This window comes from Petaurus breviceps, unplaced genomic scaffold, assembly GCF_028583685.1.
Source record: "Petaurus breviceps papuanus isolate PSGF00001 unplaced genomic scaffold, PetGlider_PUasm1.0 38, whole genome shotgun sequence".
NCBI classification, from domain to species: Eukaryota; Metazoa; Chordata; class Mammalia; order Diprotodontia; family Petauridae; genus Petaurus; species Petaurus breviceps.
Window position 1 is genome coordinate 45,163,181 of NW_027186304.1, and position 25,486 is coordinate 45,188,666.

A 25,486-nucleotide genomic window follows, 5' to 3' on the forward strand; every position below is an offset into this window, starting at 1 on the left:
TTATAGCCAAATCCCAGAACTCCCAAATCAAGGAAAGAATATTTCAACAGCCAGAAAGAAATAATTGAAGTATTGTGGAGCCACTTTCAATATAGCATGAGATCCAGCAGCTTCTACACTAAAGGATCAGGAGACTTGGAATATGATTTTCTGTAGGGAAAAGAAGCTAAGATTACAATCAACAGTAGCCTACCCAACAAAATTGAGTATTATCCTTCAAGGGGAAGAGTGGAAATTTAACAAAATAGAGGCCTTTCAAGGTTGTTTTTTGTTTGTTTGTTTCTGGAGAGATATTTTTAATGTGGTACATGCTCAGTTGTGAAGACAAAGGAGATTGAAGTGTAAGCTATTGCACTGGTGATGTTTGAAGTACTCATTAAGATTTAAATCTTCAAAACATAAATAATACTTAACACCACTACCCAAATTTAAAAGACTTAAACCCTTAATGTAAAAATGTGAAGGTGACTTATCAAAAAACATTATAAAGGGTAATAATGCTAATGCTATTGAATTAAATTTAGCTACTAAAACTTTATAAAGGTCACAAAAATATCTTCTCATTCATTATACTTTAGAGATATTTTGTTTTCAGATAACATTGGTTAAGTCACTTGCAGAGAAGACAAAGATATTATACTCCCAGTCTCTGAAACCTTCAGTCACTTACTCCATGTTTTCTGTCTATCATAATCTGCAACCATCTTTTTTTGATATGAGACAATTTGCTTTTCAGGAGTATTTCTTCTTATTCTTATAATCTGCAAATACTTTCTTTTCCTGTATTGAGTTATGTATTTCTCACTGTATTTCACTGCTTCAACAGCAGCAGTCATATAGTTCTTATTTTCTTCTCGACAGTCCTTTAGTTCTTTATCCAAGCAGGAGAGTTCTTTGTTGATTCCATCAATTTCTACTTTATGTAAACTCTTATATTCCTGTAGGCCAGTGTCAATGTTTTTCTCATAATGTTGTCTCTGCTGGTCTGACATTATTGTTGGGTATTCTCTGTCCCAGCCCTCATCCAGTTCTTCATGTAATTCTCTTCCAGTGATATAGCCAGTTTCAGAGTGGTCCTGGTCAGTTCTTTTCGATGAACTTCCTTCCCCTTGAGGGTTTTAGATACCATTAAGTTGCTGTTGGTACTGTACCAAGTTTGTCCAAAATCATCCACAGGTAAAGTCACTAGAAGCACTTTGACCAGTTCTGGTACGGTGTTGATTTGCATGAAGAGTCTGGATGAAGTCATTTGTTATTCATTCTGTCAGAAAAAGAATATGCTATGGGATTGTTAACTCTATTCACATAGTCAGATGGAACTAGGGGTACTTCTTTTGTATCTATGGACACATTCTACATCCGCTCTTCTACATTAAGAGGTTGCTCTTCATAGACACTTTCCTATTCCAAAAGAATGCTGGATTTGTCATGGCTGTCCATCTTACTTCAGTTCTCATGGTAAAGAATATTATTAGAGCAAAAACCGCAATAACTAGAAACCCCAGCACAATAGCGATGGCCTCTTAGTGATCACCACACAGAAGTGATAAAGATATTGATCCACGTAGAGTCTAGTTGCTTGTAGTTGTATACTTCTGCTTGCAGAGAGCATGTTTCTGAGCTGAGTTCATTGACCCAGAAGCTTATGTTGTTTGATGGAATCCCATTATGTAGACAACGGTAGCAATGAATGCCAGGAGAGCATTTATAATGATCATTTCTAAGAAATATAGTTTTGATATGGATATTCCTGATATGATAACACTGGTGACAAATATTTACAATGAAGCAATGAAACAAAATTTCCTTTTGGCCAGGAAGAAACCTTTTGCAGTCCTTGGTTCAGTATAAGTTCCTGCACAGTTGTAGCAATAGCCATAGCCATAGCTCATTCCAAAGCCTGCAGTGGCACTCCATAAAAGTAGCTGCCTAGACTGTTTCCCAGCAAGGCGCTTCCATACCCATGTCCCAGGCAAGTGTGGAGGCCATGCAGGCAAAGATGTCATTACAAACCATAACAATAATCACTAATAAAATCCTAATCACACTTGGAGGGAAAGTTCCCTTTTTGGAATAAATTATTTCATCCTCTGGCTAGTAAGAGTTGGCTTACTAAGAAAACATTGGTAAAAAATGTGTATCTCCATTGTGTAAGTCATTGCCTGGTGCATAATGGGATGGCTTGAATTCATCTGGTCTGTATGACACTGCAGGGAATTTCAAAATGAAGATTTCTTATTGATCTCCTCCAGGATAAGATTAAGAATGTGACTCTGGTTCTCCCTGGATCCTCTTCATGTAAGCAGGTGGTGAGAGAATGGGCTTTGCTACAGTCACTGCCTCCTTCTCCCCTCACCCCACATCCAGCCCCCAGGAATGCTGATCACCATTTCCTAAACTGGGGTTCACCCTGCAGTAGCCCAGTCATCCCCTTCCCTCATAGCCCAGTTCCCATCTGTGACCCAGTTTTCTCCAGGTGCTGGAATGATATATTTAAAAAAAAAAAGTAAAGTTAAGGGGTGAGAGAGGAATGTACTTGGAGAATTGGAAAGGGAGAGATAGAATGGGGAAAATTGTCTCACAAAAAAGAGGCAAGAAAATGCTTTTATAGTGGAGGGTAAGGGGGAGAGGTGAGAGGGAGTGAGTGTACCTTACTCATCAGAATTGTCTCAGAGAAGGAATAGCATACACACTCACTAAGGTATAGAAATCTATCTTACCCTGCAGGAAATTAGGAGGGGAAAGAGATAGAGAAGGTCGGGGTGGTAGAAGGGAAGGCATATTGGGGGAGGGATAGTGAGAAGAAAAACACTTTTGAGGAGGTACAGGGTCAAAGGAGAGAGAGAATAGAATAAATTGGGGGATAGGATGGAGAGAAATAGAGTTAGCAATATTAACTGTGAAAAAAATGAAGCCAACTTCTCTGATAAAGGTCCCATCTCTGATACATATGAGAACTTAGTCAATTTATGAAAGTAATAGCCATTCTCCAAATGATAAATGACTAAAATACAGGAACAGATTTCAGGTGAAGTAACCAAAGCTATATGTACCTATATGAAAAACAAAAGCTCACTATTGATCGGAGAAATGCAAAGTAAAACAATTCTGAGGCGCTGGCTCATACCTATTAAATTGGCTAATAGGACAGAAAGGAAAATGACAAATGGTGAAGGGAATGTGGGAAAAATAGGACATTAATGCACTTTTGATAGAATTGCAAATTGATTCAACTATTCTGTAAAGCTATTTGGAACTATTCCCAAAAGGCTATCAAACCATTCATACCTTTTGACCTAGCAATACCTCTGCTAGTTCTGTATCCCAAAAAGAGATAAAAAAGGAAAAGGCCTATATGTACAAACATATTTATCTCAGTCCTTTTCTCATGGCAAAGATTTAGAAATTTAAAGGATACCCATAAATTGGGGAATGGATGAATACAGTATAGTATGTGATTGTGATTGAATACTGTAGTGCTATGAGAAATAATGAGTAGGATGCTCTCATAAGAGCCTAGAGAGACTTGCATAAGTTAATGCAAAGTGAAATTTACTGTGTACAAAGTAACAGAAATATTGTGAGATGATCAGCTGTGAATGACTTGGCTCTTTTCATCAATACAATGATCTGAAACAACTCTGAAGGACTTATGATGAAAAATGCTAATAGAGAAAGAAGTAATGGTGTCTGAATATGGAATGAAGAATTTTTACTTTATTTTTCTTTGTTTTGATTCACAACATGGTATTATGGAAATGTTTTACACGAATACACATGTTTAACCTACAATAGATTCCTCAAGAGAGGGTGGGAAAGAATTTGGAATTTAAAGTTTAAAAAACTTATGTTAAAATGTTTTTTACATGTAACTGTGGAAAATAAGATACTAAATTAGAATTTTAAATAAATACGTTTTAGAATGAGGAAAACAATTTAAAAAGAGAGAGAAGAGGTACTGTCCAAGTAGAGTCTCTGATTTCTTGTTGCTTTAAAAGGACAATGGCAAGAGAGAATAGGAGCAGAGTCCCCTCCCTCCTGGTTCCTCCTTGTCTTAGGGTTCTGGCAAGAGAATAACAGGAGAGGAAGTCAAGGGCAAAAACATCTGAAGGCCTGCCTATTACTTCAGTTCCAACTAGGACATGTGCTCTCTTCTCAGTTTTGCCTCTGTAGAGTGGAAACAAAGCTTATGCACATTGTAATAAAATGCCTATTCACTGCCCCAAATTCTGCACAAAGTCAGTTTTGGAGGGTTTTCTGATTCTTATTAAATAAATAGAAATCCATCTTTTGTCCATGGGGTCACAGTATTGAACAAGATGGACTGTTCCATGTCTTACTAAAGTAAACCAGACCCTAATGCTACTAATGAAAGAAAAGTGGAACATTTTTTGTCTTGGCAGAAGTTATTGAATCATACATTTTAAGTTGAAGGTACCTGAGAAGTTTCATGACATTGATGAGAAAACTGAAGCCACAGAGAAGCATCCAAATATCCCAACTTCCTTTGGGTTATCATTATGTGGCATGCTCATTAGTGCCCTCACCATCTTCTTTTTACTCTGAATTAATTATAAGTACCATCATTTTGGGTACTCCACTCCAATTAATGCAAATAAGAAGAGTAAACAAAGAGTTAAATCCAAGGAAATTAATTATTTAGCGATGACAACTCATGGGGGTAATTCTACAAAGTTATAGAGCTTGGATTCTGTGTCAATTGACAGAATGCCCTAATCAAACCAATATGTCATGTAGTTAAATTAAATAGCAGTAGCTTTATTGATTGCCATGTAACAAAATTAACATAAACACCTGTATAATTTTCACATGCATTATTGTCTGGATGTTTTCCCCATATTATTTTTATGCAGGATTGTTTTTCAATTGTAGTCCATAATACTGACCCTCTTTAAAATACATTTGATTTGATCAATTGATCTATTCTTTCAAGATATTTTTGGCTCCTATTTGTGCCAACCAATGAATTTACTATACAATTGCAGGTGGAAACCACCCCTTCATTCCTGTAATTCAGCTAGTTATGAACCTACGGATCTGTATTGGAAAAAGACTTGGCTTCTTATGATGCACAAACTTATTATATATCAACATCATGACATAAAAGAGAAGGAAATGATAATATGATTTCAAGCTTCTTTAAGAGGATACTAAGGATACTAAGATTATATTTTGACTTCCTTTATACTGTTCTGATTTCATCTCTATCATATGGCTCTAGGCAGCATATTTAGAAAGTTTATTAACATTTGTATAGTATATACAGGAAAGCAACAGTATTTTCATGTGAGCATAAATTAAAAGATGATCATCCACTAAGAAGAGAAGACTTGGGATAGAGTGGAGTTGACAATAGAAGTTATCAAGTTCTTGATGATTTGTTAGATGTAAGAAGGAAGATAAATCCTCTTTGGTTTAAAAGGACTCAAAACAGGGACAATGTGTGAAGCTACTGAGATGTAGAATTAGACTTGATTCAAGGAAGTTTAGAGCTATACAAAAGAAGAATAGAGTTCTTTGTTAAAGAAAGATCTTCAAGCAAATTTTAAATTAATTTTCAAGATTCTAATGTATCTCACCAAGTATGTACTGACAGTTGCCACTTGATAATCTTTCCAATAATAAAATTGCTTAATTCTCTGATATGACCTAAACCATATTTCTGCCATGCCCACTGACTGAGGTTGTACCTTAAAACTATCTTAGGTCCCTCCTCTTTTTTCTCTTTATATTGTCTAATTTGGTGATCTTTTAAGTGTTTTGGGTTCAACTAAAAACTGCATATTTCTACAAAACCTAAATATACTATGTCTATGGTATTATCCTAATTTGGGGGGTGGTAAGGGAAAATGCTGAGATTTTAGTCAAAAGACCTGAGTTTAATATTATTGTTGTTATTGATTATCTATATTACTTAAATCTCTAGGAATTTGTATCCTCTGAATAAATGACTTTTAAATGACTATTTATAGATCTATATTCCTACTGTCATTAGTTAAATTAAACAAAAGGTAAACTAAAGCAATTCTCATACACAAGAACATTTATTAGCAAAGCATGCTACCTGTAAATAAATGTTCTGAAAGACTGGGTCTCATCTCTAAACTTTGCAGTTTTACTGAAGTAAAGAGAATTTCTTAGTCTTTTTTTTTCTTTTAGATAAATAGTAAAGCTTAAATGCATAAAAAGAAAAAAACTTATAAAAAGTATAGAATAAAAAAGAAAAATATGTCGGGAGGTGAAGACAAGATGGTGGAATGAAAGCAGGAACTCATCAGAACTCACCCATGAATTCCTCCAGTAACTTCTAAAAAGTGAATCTGAATGGTTTTTAGAGTAGAAAAATGCATTGGGAGAAGGAAGGTGGCAGATTTCCATTCCAGGAAAATGGGGATGGGTAGGCTGTGTGGTGCCAGGCAGGGGGAGTACTGAGCATGTAGTGCAGAGAGTGTGGGCTACACCAGCACAGACCTGGCCATAGTGGAGTGGGATCAAGTACAGGCTAACTGAATCAGCCAGTTCAGGGGTGATTCCCAAACCTCTCACCATAGGATGGAAGTTTCTCAGAGATGGCTAAGAGACAAGTGCAGCACCTGTGACAGTGGCAGCAGCTACTGATGGGGCTATCAGTTCATAGCCTGGAAGTTTAAAAATTACCTACCTGGACTTCCAGGATCCAAGATGATGGAGTAAATTGTAGGTGCTCTCATCTCCCTCTGTGACCCTGAAAAATGCAGAGAATATTGTTTCAGTGTAAAATCCAGAAATAGTGGAACCAGGAGCAGGCTTGGGAAACCTGGAGGAAGGGTATGGTTATGGCTATGCTAAGGCTAAAGTGCAGGGCAGGAGGTACCCCAATAAGCCCCACCTCAGTCGACCAGAAGGAGATGCTGAACTTCAGGGGGATGGAGCCATCAAGCACTAACAATAAAAACCCAGGTGTGCCTGCAAATGGCTAGGAGAATTGGCAGAAAAGAGTGCATCCTAGGTCACCAGGAGCTAAGCCCACCTGACCTCTACTCCAGGGGCATGGAGGTGGAAACCTGTAAGAGCCATACCACCCCTCTTCCACACATCATGGTTTGAGATTCTGTGTCACCTGGGGAAAATGGCAAAAGTCCTGGCCTTGGTCTCAGTTGAGGCACTCAAAGGCCATAGCACAGTAAACCAATAACCAGGCCACTAACTCCCAGCAAAAGAAGTATGGGTCAGAGTCCTCTGTATCCCAGAAGCAGAGAACCACTTTAAAAGTCAGGAAATAGGAAATCACAATGGGCAAAAAGCATATTGGAAAAACAAAGACTTTAGAATCCTCTTATGGTGAATAAGAGCCACCAAATTCAGAAGAAGACAGCATTGACCCTATACCCACATCTGAAACATCAAAAGCGAATATGAACTCGTCTGAAGTCCAAAAAGCATTCTTGGAAGAGCTCAAGAAGGATTTTAAAAGCCAAGTTAGGGAGGTAGAAGATAAACTGACCAATTATTTTAAACATAGAAATGGAAAAATGGGAAAAAATCACTAAAATAAATGACTCTTAAAAATTAAAATTTGTCAGATTCTTTGGTCATGGCTTTGAGGTAGTCCAAAAATTTTAAATTCTCTCTCCTGGATCTGTTTTCCAGGTCAATGACTTTTTTTTCCCCAGTGAGATATTTCATATTGTATTCTATTTTTTTTTTTTTCATTCTTTTGGTTCTGTTTTATAATTGCTTGGGTTCTTATAAAGTCATTCCATTCGTCCCATTCTAATTTTTAAGGAATTATTTCCTTTATTAAGCTTTTGGACCTCATTTTCCATTTGGCCAGTTTTGCTTCTTAAGGCATTCTTCTCCTTGTTGGCTTTTTGGACCTCTTTTTGCCATTTTGGTTAATCTATTTCTAAGGTGTTATTTTCTTCAGTTTTTTTGAGTGTCTCCTTTAGCAAGCTATTGACTCACTTTTCATGATTTGCTTATATCACTCTCATTTCTCTTCCAAATTTTTCCTCTACTTCACTTACTTGATTTTCAAAATCCTTTTTCAGCTCTTCCATGTACTGTGACCATTTCATATATTTCTTGGAGACTTTGTATGTAGGAGCTTTGACTTTCTTGTCTTCTTCTGGTTGTATGTTTTGAACTTCATTGTCACCAAGTAAGATTCTATACTCTGAGGTGTTTGTTTTCTTTTGTTTTTACTCTATTTGCTCATCTTCTGTAATGGTGATGGGAATTTGGATATCTCCCCTGCACTTAATAGGCCAAATGTAATCACATGCAGCCCATGATGGGAGGAGCTTGCTGAAAGGATGGAAAAGGAAGGGTGCAGCAGGAAGGAGCAGAGAAGAGAACAAGTACAGCTGGAAGAAGCCAGGATGGAGGCAGGACAGATACTATGAGTGAAAGAGTGGCATTTTTTTTCCTTAAAGGAACCTGTTTGGTTTTGAAGTTACTGAAGGAATTCATGGGAGAGTTCTGATGAGTTCTTGCTTTCAATCCACCATCTTGTTTCTACCTCCTGACATTTTTTCTTTTTTGTTTATACTTAAATATATAAACTTTTTTCTTATTATGCATATAAGATTTAGCATTTATCTAAAAGAAAAAAATACTAAGAAATTCTCTTTATTTGAATACAACTGTAAAGGATAGAGATAAGAGACCCAATCTTTTTGGACATTAAACCAAACATCCTTGAAGGAGAGCTTGGTGTTGTAAAGACATTAGGTCCAAATCCCTTGTGTTAACACATGTTCCCCCATAGTCAACTAAGATTCTTGAGACAAGAATAGATCAGTGAGTCACAGAAGAATTGGGTTTTTAACCTTAACCCATGACTGTTCAGGTGAATTTTTAAATAAGTTCAGATGCAAGGAACCATGATTTAAACAGTTACAGAACAGAAGCAGTTATAGGAAAAAATCAATTATTTTTTAAAATTATTTTTATTTACTTTTTGAAGGGCAGGGCAGTTGGGGTTAAGTGACTTGCACAAGATCCCATGGTTAGTAAGTGTTAAGTGTCTGAGGTTCAATTTGAACTCAGGTCCTCCTGACTCCAAGGCCAGTGCTCTATTCACTGTGCCATCTAGCTGCCCACAAAATCAATTATTTATAAATAGGATCAATAAATAAATGATATAGAGTTTATATTAATCAACTCACTACTTACATATATTGATGCTTCATTGAATATATGATATTACTCATTTGACTCTAGTCAACTGTGCATAACCTGCCTGTCTATGGTTTCTCATTCTTTTGACTTTCATTCATTTCTTCTAGTAAATGTTTCAAAGAGAGGATCAATTCAATGTCTTGGAGGCACTGCATTAGATCCATTGATGTGTGGATCAATCAATAAAAATTTATTAAGGGCCTACAGTGTACCAGACTTTGGTGATACACAAACTTTCCCAACCCTGAAGGAGATTACAATCTTATGGATAACGATGGAACAAACTTAGAGAAAGAATGGAGTTGGTGGTGACAATAAATCTATTATCTACCATATATTATTAAATTAATAGTCCTTTATTAAAACACCTTTATTTTCTTTATAAACCAGTGATATACTATCATGTTCACACTTGGTATAGTAAGACTTTCTAATACTTCATCCTGGATTTTAATATAAACGGTATGAAAAGTTCCTAAAATATATAGGGGCATAGGAAATGCAATGACACACACACACTCATACACACACATGTATAAGTGTGTATGTATGCATATACACATATAGTTTTTCAAGTTAAGTCCTTTGTTGTAATTTGTTCTTTGACAAGATAGTCTTTATTATGTTTATTTTCTCAAAGTAAAAAACAAAACAAACAGAGATTCATTGATAAGCCATTTTAGAAAAAATAAAAGCATACTCTTTTTTTTTAAATGAAGGATTTCAGAGATAGAAGATACTGTTTAGATCCTTATATCTAATCTCTATCATTTTACTGATGAGGTAACTAGTGTTATTGTGGATATAGTGTTGAATCTGGAATCAGGAATAATTAAGATCAAATTTAACCTCAGACACTTACTGGTTATGTGACCCTGGATGAGTCATTTCACTTTGCTTGCTTTAGTTCCCTCATTTGTAAATTGTGAATAGTAATAGTAACTATCTCCCACGATTGTTGTGGGGGTGAAATGAGATAATATTCATGAAGCACTTTGCATACCTTAAAATTATATAAACAATAGCTATTATTATTAAATAGAATATAAGGCATATAAACTGATTTATCCAGAAAAACACTTGAAATGAATACTTCATTCCTAATTTCCAAATGTGATGTAGTTGATATGTGATTAATTTAAATTACATTGTCATAGCTTCATTTTATATATGAGCATTTCACAAAATGTTAGATATTGAACCCATATTACAAAAGTACATAATCTTGATGATATTTTCAGTTTCTAGTAGAGTGCCTGGCACATAGGAGTGTTTAATAAATGTTTGGTGATGGTTGATTGAAGAATTATGTTTATAACTTACCTCTTTATGATAAATATTTAAAAGGAAACAACTATCACAATAAATCTGTGAGAAGAATGGATTCTGATTTTTTCTTATAGACAATCAGTAAGTATATAATAAAAACTTAATATTTTTCCAGGTACTGCACTAAAACTGAATAATAAAGTGTGGGAACTAGGCATGAGATATGGTTGAAAATAAAGCCAATATTCAGGAAGTTACAATGACACAATTAAAGAAATAGAGAGGTTTAAGCCCAGAAGGAGCATAAGGATCTGAAATTTCAATTTTCCTCACTTTAGAGAAGAGGGATTAAATTCCTTCCAAACTGAGAAAGATTAAAGAAATTAATAAATATATAAGTGCATATATATTTAAACATATTGGAATGTTGTTTCAGCACATATTGAAATTTATAGAATTTAGTCATGTGATGTTCTTTGTTCTAAGCACAACTCATTACCTCCTTTTGAAAAGAATGCAAAAATTTCAAATCAAAAGTGAATTTGTTTGTTATATTTGGAATAAATGCCTAAAATATTTTTATCATCAAAATTCATTTTCCATATGCAGAAAAATCGACATTAATATTTTAAAATTATCAAAGAAAAAAATTCTTCTGATTTTTGGCCAATCGTGAAACATTTCAAACTTACCCTGGGATGAGTGAAAATGAAAAATGTCATTTCTCAAAGGCAGATACTACCTTCCTACCTTCTATGCTAATCTACTCATATTCGCATCTTAAAATATATAACTTCTGTTCAAAGTTGCTTCATGCTATTTACAGAATAAAAGGAAAAATTACACACAAAATTCCAGAGAATGTAGCTTTCAATGTGAGGTTGTCATTACATTGGTACTTATAGACAGAAATTTCTGGAGGTTTATGTGTGCATATGTATGTATAGAGTATACAGTGTACGTTTGTTTATACAGACATATCTATGTACAGATATCTATATGTATACATCTATATTTATATTCATAAAAACACATCGCTAATATAAAATTAGTTGTTAGTATGTTTTAATCTTTGTTTTTAAGATGTTTTAAGGATTTTCAGCTATAATTACTTAATCCCTAAAATAAAAATAAAGTATGCACATTCCCATTAAGAAGGAGCATGGTGTACTGAACTGAGCTGTCTTTGGAGACATTATTATGTGGAAAATTTGACCCTAGGCAAACAATTTTACTTCCAGGAATCAGTGACAACTTTAATACTATAAATTGTAAAATAGATGGCCATCTATGTTTGAGTATATATTTTCCTCACTGGGAGTTTTCCATCATAATAAAAAGCATAGACCTGGTAAAAATAGTATTATTAGGATCATGCTTTTTTCCAGGACAATTGATATTTAGGCAAGAAGAAATAATTCAATATGATAAAATAACAGGCTAGTAAATTCTAGTGTTAGAACTCATTTCAACTCTTTGGGTTTCAGATTTTGCATCTATAATATGAGAATTCTGATTTGTAGGAACAGTAATGTATCTTCTATCGCTAATCCTTCTATCCTGTGAAATGTCAATAGTTTATAATAAGCAGTAGCTTAGAGGATGGAATGCTGAATCTGGAGTCATGCAAGATCCTATTTTTTTTCCTCTACTTCAGATATTTATTAACTGCGTAATATTAAGTCACTTTATGTCTTGGAGACTTAATTTTCTCACCTTAAAATGAGAATAATAATACCTTCCCTATTTACCTCATGGAGTCATTGTGAGAGCCAAAAGAAATAATGCATATACAACACTATGAAAACCATAAAGCACAATAAAAGGATAATAAATATGCCTGCCATCTTGGGGTAGGGAGTAGCGGAGAGATGGGGAGAAAATTTGGAACCAAAAATCTTGTGGAAGTGAATGTTGCGAACTAAAATAAATAAACAAACAAATAAATAAATAAATGAATGAATGAATGAATGAATGAATGAATAAATAAATAAATAAATAAATGGATAATTTTAAAAAAGAAAAAAAAATCCAGATTTCCAGTGGACACTATAACCATTCCTGATAGAAACATTTTCAAGCAGCTTATATATTCTATGAAGATAAGATGCAAAAAATGGGCATGACAAAGAAAGACAAATTTTAGGAAGAAGAACAAACTAAAAGTCTAACAGGTATGTATTGGTTTACTATTTTGAACAGGAAGATGCCCCTGCTATGTGAATCTGTAATTTACTTTTTTGTATAATAGAAAATAGAAAGAATGAGGTAAGGAAGGTATGTAAGTAACACAACAAACTGACCTTCCTTAGAAAGCCAATTTCCCTTTTAAATTCTTATATCCACCTCAGCTATGCATCACTTTATATAAACATGACATATTCAAATTACATTTGTATTCTTCATGAATAGAGCTCAGAAAATTTTGCAAATACCTAATAAATATTCGAAAAACTCTGCAACTGGGTAATTTGATCACTTTAGATATTCAGGAAACATGTATTGTTCAGATCAAATAAACTCCTATTCTCCAGCATCAGTGACTACTTGGATTGTCAAACAAGTTACAGTAAATGTTTAAATGTTTATCTTTCTTTATAAAGACACATACATGCTCAATGCATCATGCATATGTGACCCAACAATTACATCTGAAACACTTTATTAGGAATTAGTAATTCTCCTAATATTCTGTGTAGGCCATAGGTCTTCCTATACACAATCAATCAATCAACATAAATTAATGGGGCATTTATTATGTGCCAAGCACTGTGCTGAAGTAGCTAGGTAGATAGGGCATCAGGCCTAGAATCAGTAACATCAGAGCTCAAATCTGACTTCAGGCACTTACTCTGTGACCTAAGGCAAGTCACTTAACCCATATTTGCCTCAGTTCCTAATCTGAAAATGGGTTCATACTGGAGAAGGAAAACCACTGCAGTATCTTTAGCAAGAAAATACCAAATGGAGTCATGTAGCAATAGACATGACTGAAAAAACGAACAATAACAACAAAAACAGCAAGCCACTCTTTTTATGTTCTGGAGATACAAGGAAACAAAAATCAATCCATAAATAAACAGAACAAAACAAAACAGCAACATGAAAAGTCCCTTTCATCGAGGATCCCATCTTCTAAGAGGGGAGACAACATGAAAATAACTCTGCACATATAAGAAACACAGAATGTAATGGGAGGTGATATCAGAGGGGAAGGTGATAGAATCTAAGGTTTCATGTAGAAGGTGGAATTTGAGCTTTCTTAAGATAAATTCATGGAAAATAAGATTCAGTGGTGAGAAGGAAAATATGGAATGGAATGGCAGTATTTTTAAGGTTGGAAAAAATTCAGTAATTATCATCTGCAACTTAAAACAAACAAAACAAAACAATACTTTCTATATCATGCACGGGAACTCATCATCTAGCCTTTCCTAAAAAGACCACCAATAAAGTCAGATGGCTAACTGGGAGGAAAAAAAAACATATGTTCATTATCTATGTCCTGGACTGTTGCAGAAAATTCTTAATTGGTTTATCTACCTTAAGTTTTTCCATTCTCCAATCCATCTTACCGACAGATGTCAATGTAATATTCCTAAGACATAAGCATGACGATGTCATCCCCAGGTTCAGTAAACTTTGGTGACTCCCAAATGCCACCTCTATAAAATGCAAACTTCTAGTGTTTAATGCTTTTTATAATCCAATTTTATCCTCCTTTTCAGAAATTGTTATATACTATTTCCCTTTAAGGAAAAATGTAGTCCAGCCAAACTGGCCTACTTGTTTCATTTCATGTTCTATATTGTATTTCCCTTCTTATTTCCTTTGTGCTGGTTGCTACCCATGCCATGCCAAATTCTTTTCCCTCTTCAACACAGCCTCTTAAAACTACTAGCTCCCTTCAAAGTTCAGTTCCAGTGCCATGAGATATTTCCTGATGCCTCCATCTGCTAGCTAGTACTTCTTCCAGTCACCTTTTTACTTGTGTGTACATGTATTCTCATGCAACAGAATGAAGTTCCTTGGCAGCCTGGATGATTTAATTTATATCTTCGAATTGTTAGCTCCTATCAGTGTCTGGTACATAGTAAAAATTAATAACTGCTAATTGGTAAACAATTAGATAAAAATACATAACAGTACATAATGACCCATTTTGTTGCTGTTCAATTGTTTACAATTGTTTCTGACTCTTCATGACCCCTTTTGGGTGTTTTCGTGACAAAGATAATAAAGTGGTTTTCCATTTCCTTCCCCAGCTCATTTTACAGATGAGAAGGGCCCATTACTTTGAATGATATACATGACAAATGCTACAATATTTTAGCAACCCAATATTTCTTGGCCTATCTGAAGCAAGACTTTATGAAGTAGGTGAGAGTTGTAATGAGTTTTGAAGAATATGAACGACATGGAGAGCATGCAAATTGTGAAACTTCACAGAAATAGTGAGCATTTGCCTTTATCAACATTTCTAAAAAAAAAAAACTCACATGAAACACACTGCAACCTAGTTTTGAGCATCTCATCCTGATAATTTTGGAAAGAGCAACTAACTATAAATGCAACTTACAAGAATATTCAGGGAGTGTTGTTCTCTGAAGTGAAAATATCATTTCTCACTGGCAGTACTATTTCAAAGAGGAAGAACATGGTGAGCAACTTTTAACAGTAAGTTAACTGGACAGGAACACAAATGTCACTCAGATGATAAGGTGAGAAAAGGAATAGGAAATAGAACATGGAAATTCACAGAACTAAATGCTAAAACACTACTGTGAGAAACTCAAATATGACTCAGTTGAAGACTATATCAGCCAATAATGCATTTTCATAGAAAATAAAACGTCTAGCTTGAATTGAGAATATGCACGTATGTACATGTGTGTATTTGGGGGAAAATGGGCAATATTCACTTAGTTTGTCAACAAAAAAGTCTTCCTAAAGAGTAAAAAAGCTTCAAAATCAATCTAACATTTTATTTATTGGTTATAATATATATGACTAAGAAATCTATACCCATTCAAAAGTAGGTTTAAAAATTGACTATTACAAAAGGTCCAGCATATCAAGGGAATTAATGAAAAGAAATGCTAGGGCAGGTGGCCTAGCCATGACAGATTTTAATCTGTATTATAAAGCAGTAGTCATCAAAACTATGTGGTACCAGCTGAGGAATAGAGTAGTGGATCAGTGGAGAAGGTTAGGTACATGAGACACAGTAGTCAATGACTATAGCAATCTACTGTTTGATAAACGAAAAGACTGCAGAAGAAGTCACTATTTGACAATAATTGCTGGGAAAGCTGGAAAATAGTATGGCAGAAACTGAGCATAAATTAACAGTTTAAATGGGTACATGATAAAGTCATAAAGACTGATACTTTAAGCAATCTGGGAGATAAAGCAATAGTTTACCAGTTATATTTATGTGGAAGGGAAGAATTTGTGACCAAACAAGAAACAGAGAGCATTATAAAATGCAAAATGGATAAATTTTATTACATTAAACTGAAAAGTTTTTGTACAAATAAAGCCAATGTAACCAAGATTAGGAGGGAAGTAGAAAATTGGGAAAGAATTTTTTATAACCAGTGTCTCTGATAAAGGCATCATTTCTAAAATATACAGAAAGAGTTACATTTATAAGAATATAAGCCATGCCCCAATTGATAAATGATCAAGGGATATGACCAGGCAGTTTTCAGAGGAAGAAATTAAAGATACCTATAAGCTTATGAGAAATGCTCTAAATCACTATTGATTAGAGAAATGCAAATCACAACAACTCTGAGGTACCACATCTCACTGGTCAGATTGACTAAGATGACAAAACAGGAGAATGATAAATGCTAGAGAAGATATGGGGAAATGGGAACACTAATGTATTGCTGGTGGAGTTGTGAACTGATTCAACCATTCTGGAGAGCAATTTGGAACTATGCCCAAAGAGCTATAAAAATGTGCATACCCTTTGAACCAACAATACCACTTGTAGGGCTGTATCCCCAAAAGATCTTACAACTGAGAAAAGAACCCATACATACAAGAATATTTAAGGAACCTTTTTTTGGTAAAAGAATAGGAAATCAAGGGGATGCCCATCAATTGGGTATTGGCTAAACAAATTTTGCTAAATGAATGTAATTAAATATTATTGTGCTTTAAGAAATGAGGAACAGACAGCCATCACAATAACATGGAGAGACATATAAACTGATGCTGAATGAAGGGGGCAGAAGGAGGAGAACTTTGTACACAATTACAGACACATCATATCTGGGATGACTAACTTTGATAGATTGGACTCCTTTCAATAATGCAAGCTTATAAGACAACTCCAAAGGCCTCATGATGGACAGGGCTATCCACATTCAGAGAAAAAACTTCAGAGTCTGAATGCAGATTGATGCAAACTACTTGCTAGCACTCTTTTTTTTTGTTTTGTTTTGTTCCTTTTTTCTTCTTTTTTTTTTAAAGCAATCAGGGTTAAGTAACTTGCTCAAGGTTACACGGCCAGTTATTTCTGGGTGTGGTGCTAACTATCTGAGCCCAGATTTGATCCCCAGGTCATCTTGACACTGGAACTGGTGCTCTTACTCGCTTAGCCTCCTGGTAGCCCCTAAGCAATTATGGTTAAGTAACTTGCTCAAGGTTACACTGCCAGGTGTTTCTGGGTGGGTGCTAAGTGTCTGAGCCTGGATTCAATCCCCAGGTCATCCCAACACTGGATCCAGTGCTCTTACTCATTGTGCTACCTGGCCATCCCCTGTCCCTTCTTTCTTATTGTTCATTCCTTTGGTTATAATTCTTTTTTACAACTTGACTAATGTTTACAGTGAAGGTATTTGTAGAACCTGTATCAGATTGCTGCCATTTGGGTTAAAGGAAGGAGGAGAGGAAGGGGGAGAGAATTTGGAACTCAAGGTATTGTCTAACTGAATGTTGTGAACTTAAAGCAAATAAATAACTCAAAGAAATAAAATAAAATTAGGACATCATACTAAAAAAATATTAAAACTATCACCATTCAGTGAAAAAGGATAAAATAATGCTTTGCCCTCCAATAATCCACAATGATAACCTACCCAGAATGAAAAGGCATGTTCATTACAACATTTAGAGGTATCAGGTGGCACCATCGATAGATCCCTGGATCTGGGGTAAGGAATATCTGAGTTTACATACAGCCTTAGACTGTATATTAAATATATTATCCTGGACAAGTCATTTTACCTATGTCTGCTTCAGTTTCATCTATAAAGTGTAGATAATAATCACATATACTTCCCAAGGTTGTTGTGAGTATCAAGTGAGATATTTGCAAAATGTTTTGCTAATCTTAAAGTGATAATAAATGTTTATGCACAACTATAACAATAATATTGATGAAAATAACAATGGTTATTATTATCATTTTACTTTCACTACAACTATTGGAGACAATGCCCCTGCACACTTTTGTACCAATGCACACTTTGGAATCTCAGAGGTTATGTGCTAAAATCAATCTTTAGTAAGATGAATGAGATAAGACTGTGCAAAATGGCTTGCCTGGAATGAGCAAAGGGGAGAGGGTTTAGAGGTAGAGACAAGTTAGGAACCTAATAGAGTAACATAGGTAAGATTATCAAGTTATCCATTTGGATGCTAATATTCAAAAATGAATTCAAAAAGGAATGATGATTATAATTGACATTTTGAAGGAAGAATAAGAATTGGAAATTATATATAATGCAGGAATGATGTGGCTTTTAGAAAGGAAAATAAGTCTCTCTTCCTCTTGTTTCTTAGGGAAGATCATGGAGTCCAAGAATGTTAGCACTAGAATGGATCACATATGTTATCAGATACATTGTAATGTTCATTCAACAGACACAAAAACCTCAGTCACAGAGAAGGGAAATGACTTTATCTATTGTCATACAGTCAAAGGCAGAGGCAAAGTAGGAAGCCAGATCTCCCAACTCCAAGTCATAAGTTGAGTTAGAGGACAGTGAAAAAGTAGGCCTAAATTTGTCAGGGGCAAGGAGGTATAAGGACTGGGCTCTTAAGAAAATATTAGAAATTTTTGAACAATCTCTGTAGAAAGTGAACCAAGGATCTGATGGTGAATTAGGAATGTTTGGCATTGGTAAGGTCAAATTTTTGCTTAGAAAATGCAAATATCTAAGTGGCCAAGTCTGATGGACAATTGTAATAGTAATGTACTTGGATCCCTTTGTATAGGCAAAGCTAACAGGTACTTAGCACTTAGCAATTAATCAAGCCTCTATTAAAGAAAAAGAAGGTGTGAACCCCTGTTGCTGACATAACAGGAAGGGGTTGAAACAGGAAATGGCTGAAACAGGAAGGAGCTAATATCATGTGTGTATATAAGGAGAAGCCCTTGCTAGGTCAGACAGATCTTTTTGGAGTCAGCTTCTGGAGGCTGAGGAAGAGAGTGCCAGGCTGGAGACAATAATTTTTGTTTTGAGAGCCTGGGTGAAGCGATTTTGATTCTGGGAACCAGCTGAAACTTCTGCTAAGTCCGGGCCAGTTAGAGCTGCTGAGGAGCTGCTGAGGGGCTGCTGAGTCTGAGGGCCAGCCAAGTTGCTGAGGATTTCCGAGAATCAGCTGGAGTTGCAGACGACTGAGGAAGCATGACTGTGGTGCTGATATTTTGTCTGTTTGTGGCTTTGTTGAGCTTTGACTTCCCAGCAACAGAGATTGTGAAGGATTTAAGGTAGACTGGATGCTGTGAACTTCAGAGTGGAAAAGGGACTTCATGGAGAGATGGACAAGGAGCTGGGAGCTGTATGCCTTTGAGCCCAGGTGGCAGTTTGGTGAATCCAGGTAGGAGTTGGGACCATAGAAAGGAATCAAGGGAATCTGAGAGCCTCCCTTGGGTCAAGATGGAAAGACTTCTCTGTGAATACTAAGTCACTAAGTCATGAATGACCCTGATTTGAGGTTTTGCTTTGGGACTCTCTTTGGGAAGAGTTGTGTGATTTGACCCAGTGAGACTCTAGGCAGCCATTGACCTGCCCCCTCCCCCCTCCCCCTGGTTTTGAAAACCCAGATGTTGGTGCTTCCCTCTCTGGTAACTAAATAGGTATGGATGTAATGGTCAGACAGCTGAAAACCCTGTCTGATGAATTGTGTAACTTATTTTTGATTGTACTTTGTGATTGAATTAAGGACTCTGTGATTGACAAAATGAATGTACTATCCAGAGGTGGAGTATTATGACTTTTGTATTTTATTTCCTTTAAGGAGGCATGCTTCCTTAAGAATGATGGAATGACTGAGTTACTAAGTGATTCATTGACTAAAGGATTATACTTTGTTAAAAACCATGTGGCCACTATGGTGAAAAATATGTGCACATTTCTGTGAGAAGTTGTTGTGAATGCCATATTTTCATTTTCTGTGATAAGTTGTAACATTGTGAATGCTGTTCCTTGATTTACTGTTAATGTTTTGCTCTGATTTGTTATTGAATAAATAGATTGTTCACTATACTATCTAATCAGAACCTTGAAAGCTATTCACAGTAGCATTCTTCTGAAAAGCTGCTTGTGCTTAGCTCTACAAAAATGGAGCTTCCCCCAGTAGCATTAGAAGATATACTGAAAAGAGTAGAGAAAGGGCAGAATAAAACTGAAAAGAGGTTAAGGAATAATGAATAAATCTGCAAGAAGACTGAGTCTTGGAAATAAAGAACCCTGAAGATAATTATATTAGAGCACTGACTATGGGATATGGAGTAAGAAAGATTCTAGTGTATCCAAGAAGAAATAATAGAATGAATGCAATGAAGCTTATGCCTTATAAACTGGTAAAAGAAGTGTGGACATGGTTACTGGGAATAAGTTTGGTCACAGAGATGAAATAGAGGGTTGGAGACATCATCATCATCATCATCACAGCAATAATAATAAATATGACTTTTGTAGGTCCATCATTGAGCATGCTTATATTTAATCACGACTGAGGGGAAATGAAAGTGAATAGAAGAAAGAGTGAAACTAATATGATTCACATATTGTTGAACAATAAATATACTTGATCAAAGTGCCTAGGTTTCTAGAAAATGATAAGGCAGGGAAATAAAAAACAATCGACTACAGACATTTAATAAAAGACAGAGCAGACTTCTTTGACAATATTTTTCCAGTTCTAAATTCAATCTTCTTATATTTTAAGTTTTAAATTTTCTTCAAGGATTTGAAAAACAGCATAATAGATTAATAATTAGGCTTAATGAGTGCAGAGCTCAGATGGTGGAGCAGAAACAGGAAATTCTGTGACCTCCCTCCAAACCACCTGAAATACCTATAAAATATAACTCTAAACAAATTTTATAGCAACAGAACCCACAGTGTGACAGAGAGAAAAAAAATCTCCCTCTTAAGACAGCGTGGCAGATTGACAGGAATAGTTCATCAAAGCACTCTTGGAGCTGAGTGCAGTCCCATGTGAGTTGCATGGTTTTGGACCCAGGGAGGTGGCAGTGACCAGAGCAGACATCAGGTGAGTAAATCATGAGCAGCTGTAGTGGTTCCCACACTTTTCAACCCATAAATGCCAAAAAGAAAGTAAAAGGTCAATGAAAAACTCTGTTGGAAAGGAAGGGCATAGTGTGACCCCTGCCCCCAGGGCAAGAGGTGGCAGAGTCATGGCAGTTACATTGTCTGACATGTGGCTGCCTGAGGAGCTTCTGGCCTACAGATCCTAGGGAGACCAAGTGGTCATGCAGAGGGTAATCACTCTTGCTTTGACCTACTTGGATCTAGGTCACTTTCTTGGGTGGTAGTACTGGGGTGAGGGACACCACATTGCCAGTGCGGTGTCTGTAGAGAGGGTATCCTCCTCAGATCTCTGACAATATTTGCGACAACTACAGTGATTTGGGACAAAGCTGTCCTCTCTGGAAACAGAGTTCTACCATGGCAAAGAGCTCAAAAGACAAGTAATTGACAGGCAAGATGAACAAGCAGAGGAAGCACAAACAGATAATAGGATCCTTTTGTGGGGGGCAAAAAGGATAAAAACATTAAACAGGAGGAAGACAACAAAGTTGCAATACCTTCATCAAAAGCTTCCAAGAAAAATATAAATTGGTTACAGGCCATGGAAGAACTTAAGATAGATTTTGAAAATCAAATAAGAGAACTGGAGGAAAAACTGGGAAGAGAAAGGATAATGATGGAAGAAAATTATGAAACGGGACAGGATCAAAGTAGAAAATAGAACAAGTGGAAGTTGGGATCGGATGGAGGGAAATATAGTCAGTCTTTCACAATATACCCACTATGGAAATGTTTTGCTTAGCTACACATGTACAACCTATATTGAATTTGTTATCTTCTCAGTAAGGGTGGGTGACAAGGGAGGAAGGGAAAGAATCTGTAATTAAGTTTTAAAATAAAATGTTTAAATATATATATATATATATATACATATATACACACACAGAGATTATTATTTCTATTGTTTATATGTAACTGGGAAGTAATATATACAGTCACTGGGGCATAAAGATCCACCATGCCCTACTGGAAAGTCAGAGGGGGAAAGGGAGAGATATGGGAGAGAGAAGATTAGGGGAAGGATATTTAGTGGGATTGCTATTTTGGAGTGGTGAGTAGGGGAAAAATGGGGAGAAAATTTGTAACTCAAAATTTGTGGAAATGAATGATATAAACAAAAAAAATTTAAGAAGAGAGGAAAAACGTATCACAAATTAAATTGTATAGTGATAACAGCTTTTAAAAATATATAATATTGCACTAGAGAAATATATTTAATTATGTATTTTATTGAAAGGTTAAAAAAATAAAATTATTTTTATATTCCAAAGAGCAATCCAAAATAAAAAAAGAGAAGCATGAAAGGGTAAACTGGGAAAATAAATCATAAGGATCTTATTAAAAAATTGAAATATTTTTATTCCTACATGGTAAAATGATAATTGTAACTCATGAGACTTCTCAGTAGGAGGATAGTTGAAAGGATTATATATGTATAAATCCATATACATGTTTATATAGGAGGTTATATGTGCATATAAATACATATGTGCAATGTATATGTGTACATGTATACATAGACAGAGGGCCCAGGATCAGTTGAATAGAAAGGGATGATATCTAAAAAATAAAATTAAAATGGGAGAGAGGAATATAATGAGGAGGAGATAGGGAGAGATAAAATAGGGTAAATTACCTCACATAAAAGAGGCAAGAGAAAACTGTTACAATGGAAGGGAAGAACAGGGAGGCAAAAGGGAATGGGTCAACCTTAATCTCACTGAATTTGGCTTAAGGAGGGAATAACATATACACTAAATTGGGTTTCTTACTCTACGGCAAAGTAGGGGGGAAGGGGATAAGAGGGAGAATGATGGAAGGGAGGGCAGATTGGGGGAGGAGGGTAGTTAGAAGCACACACTTTTGAAAAGGGACAGAGTCAAAGTAGAAAATAGAATAAGTGGGGGATGGGACTGGATGGAGGGAAATGTAGTCATTCTTTCACAATATATCTACTATGGAAATTTTTTGCACAACAACCCATTTATAGCCTACATTAAATCACTTCTCCTCCCACTAGGGGTAGGTGGTGAGGGAAGAAGGAAAGTATCTGGGAATCAAAGTTTTAAAATCAAATGTTAAATACATACATACATACATGCATGCATGCATGCATATGTGTGTGTATAATTTTTACATGCAACTGGGAAATAAGATATACAGGTCCTGGGGTATAGAAATCCATCTTGCCCTACTAGACAGTCAGAGGCGATATGGGGAAGGATATAAGAGAGAGCAGACTGGGGGAAGGGTTATTCAGTAGGATTGCTATTTTGGGGTGAGGAGTAGGGGAAAGATGGGGAGAAAATTTGTAACTCTGAATCTTGTGGAAATGCATGTTGAAAACTAAAAATAAACAAATTAAACCAAGAAAAAAATAATTGTGGTTAACATGAAAAATTTTGATTCTAGAACTAACTACCTTGTTACCTTGTCCAAATCTCAATTACATAATCTATAAATTGGGTGCAACAATATTTGAGTTATTCACTTCATAGGCTTTTGGTGAAGAAAATGTTATCAAAACACAAAAGTGCTACACAAGTGTGAGTTTTATTTGATGACTATGCCATAATTAAATGGCTTCTAATTATAGTGTTGAGAAACAACAAAATTGTGGCAGTTTTATTAAAAAGAAAATGTTATCCATTTAATTCAGCATATGTCCAAATTCCTGTCCAGAGTTAACATTCTATGACTAAGTGACACAATGTTCATATGTATAGAATTAACCTTTTGTAATCAAAACCTTGGTAATGACAATGTTATTCCCAAAATTTCTTTTCATCATACTATTTTAATTTTAAAATATTTTAAATTACATAAAGGATTATAGAATATTAAAGGTATTTATTGTCATACATTCATATATAATTACACTTATCTACATTAAGATTCAATAATTTCTTAGTTCTGTACACTTTCCTCTCTGACACACTTCACAAACCCTCTGTACCTTATCAGATTGTGATGAAGAGTTTCTGTGACTTAAACATTCATCATCCTGCAGCCAAACTAGATTATTAACCTCTCTTAAGTAGCTGGGTTGATTCACAGATGCCAATTGTGAAGTTTATTCCGAGGCACAAATCAAAATCCCTTTTTATTTTCTTGAAAGGACCTGCCAGAGGTTGTACTCTGATAGCATAGCCTCTGAGAACCAAGAACAAAGGATAGCTCCATCCTTCAGTATATATGTGTTTGCTTTGACATGGTAATTCGTCTATTGATACTGACCCAGCACATCTATGCCCTCCTATGTTGAGATTTTTTTTCAATTTTTTTTCTCAAACATACTTCATAGAAGGGATACACAACATGTTGAAGTCTATATGTTTGAAAAGTTTGTGAACACCAGGAAAGCCCTTCTACTGACAATACATTAAAACTACATGACCAGTCCATCTCATTTACTAAACCTGCATTTTTTTGTTGAAATAATTTATACTAATTCGTTTGCCTACATCTATTCTGAAATTTTTTGTAGCCTCTTTGTGCTCACCATTTGTCTCTCTAGGTGATAGATATAGAGAAAGAATGAAAGAAGCAATGGTTTTTTAAGCACCTACTGTCTTCTAGGAGCTGTGCGGATTGCTTTACAAATATTATATCATTTGATCTTCACAACAACCCTGCAAAGTACGCACTATTACTATTGGCATTTCACAGTAGGGAAAACTAAGGCAGACAGAGTTTAGATGAATTACCCAGAGTCATACAGTTAGTAAGTATGTGAGACACAATTTGGACTCAAATCATTCTGACTCTGGGACCAGTACCTTATCTACTGAGCCATGTAGCTCTCTCCTATCATAAACACAATCACAAACATGTTCTATTTGTATGAATATTCTTGAAGGGATGTGACTCTTCCTGGTAATCTCAGTTAATAATACCTTAGGTGGACCCTAGAAATTATCCAGTATTAATTTATCTTACATTTTATATTTACTTATTTATATGTGAGTGGTTTCCCTTAATAAGTTCCTGGAAGGCAGTGACTGTTTCACTTCTATTTTTATATTTGCACTGCTTAGCATACTGCTTGGCATATAGTAGGTATTTAATAAAAGATCACAGAATGATAGATGTGTATTCTGCATAGATCACATATAAACTTGCAGTAGTTCTTGCATCATTATTTTTATGGCTATTTTAATTTTCACAGAAAATAGTTAGAGTTGCAAGTAAGCTTTGAATACATTTATTCTAATTTCCTCATCTTAGCTCTGAAGAAACTAGAACTCAGGGAGGCTTAGTTATCCAAATATGTGTGTCATATCTCTCAAGGTAAGCTCTGTTAGAGGAGAGACTAGTATTTTATGTCATCTTTGTAGCAAACAAGATACTTTGTGAATAGTAGGAACTTGAAAAATGTTTGTTGCTAATAATTTTGGACATTTTTGCTATATAGAATTATTCGTATTTTTAAAAGTTCATAATGCTCCAGATTG

At 35.3% G+C, this 25,486-nt stretch overlaps 1 pseudogene; it reads right to left on the minus strand.

Moving 5' to 3' along the window:
* Positions 1 to 662: 662 nt before the first annotated feature.
* LOC138170220 (occludin-like) overlaps positions 663 to 25,486 on the minus strand; it is a 39,378-nt pseudogene continuing 14,554 nt past the window's right edge.